The 836-nt window shown below is 44.7% G+C and overlaps 1 protein-coding gene across 1 annotated transcript in view; it reads left to right on the top strand.

Moving 5' to 3' along the window:
* Positions 1-836, top strand: part of EMH_0001010 (OTU-like cysteine protease domain-containing protein, putative) — a gene marked incomplete at both ends in the record, with an annotated part of 5847 nt that overhangs the window by 3079 nt on the left and 1932 nt on the right. The window lies entirely within an intron of this gene.

Here is an 836-nt window from a genome sequence, read left to right on the forward strand (position 1 = left end):
AGCAGCAGCAGCAGCAGCAGCAGCAGCAGCAGCAGCAGCAGCGGCGGTGGTGGTGGTAATAGTTAAAGCGTTACACATGCAGCAGTAGCAGCAGCAGCAGCTGCTGCTGCTGCTGCTGTTGCTGCTGCAGCTGCTGCAGCTGCTGCAGCTGCTGCAGCTGCTGCAGTAGAACTTCTTTTTTAGGGTGTATGTACACCGCAGCAACAGGTGGAGTTTGAGGGTTTTTGTCTTTTCGGTTACTACGAGGGTTTAGGGTTTAGGGTTTAGGGTTTTGTTGATGATTGCATTCCTATAGTAGCAGCAAACTAGGGTTTAGGGTTTAGGGTTTAGGGTTTAGGGTTTAGAGAGGGTGTTCAGCTAAGCAAATTCGGGCTCACCGGTCTAGGGTTTAGGGTTTAGGGTTTAGGGTTTAGATGGGCTTTACTTAAACCTAGGGTTTAGGGTTTAGGGTTTAGAGGGGGTTTACATAAGCCTAGGGTTTAGGGTTTAGGGTTTAGGGTTTAGGGTTTATTGAGGGTTTAATTAAACTCCTATGAACCCCGGACCTTTTGCATGCGAAACAAACGTGATACCCCTACACCATCAGCCCCTTTTTCAAGCAGAAGACGGCATACGAGATACATCGGTGACTGGAGTTCAGACGTGTGCTCTTCCGATCTGGTTTAGGGTTTAGGGTTTAGGGTTTAGGGTTTAGGGTTTAGGGTTTAGGGTTTAGGGTTTAGGGTTTAGTGTATATATACATCTGTATAACCCTAGAGAATAAACCCCTGTTTTTTTGCGCTATAAGAACTAAAAAGAGAAATAAAATAAAATAAAATAAAATAAAATATAATATA

Source organism: Eimeria mitis, genomic scaffold (genome assembly GCF_000499745.2).
Source record: "Eimeria mitis Houghton genomic scaffold, Emh_scaff156, whole genome shotgun sequence".
Taxonomy (NCBI): domain Eukaryota; phylum Apicomplexa; class Conoidasida; order Eucoccidiorida; family Eimeriidae; genus Eimeria; species Eimeria mitis.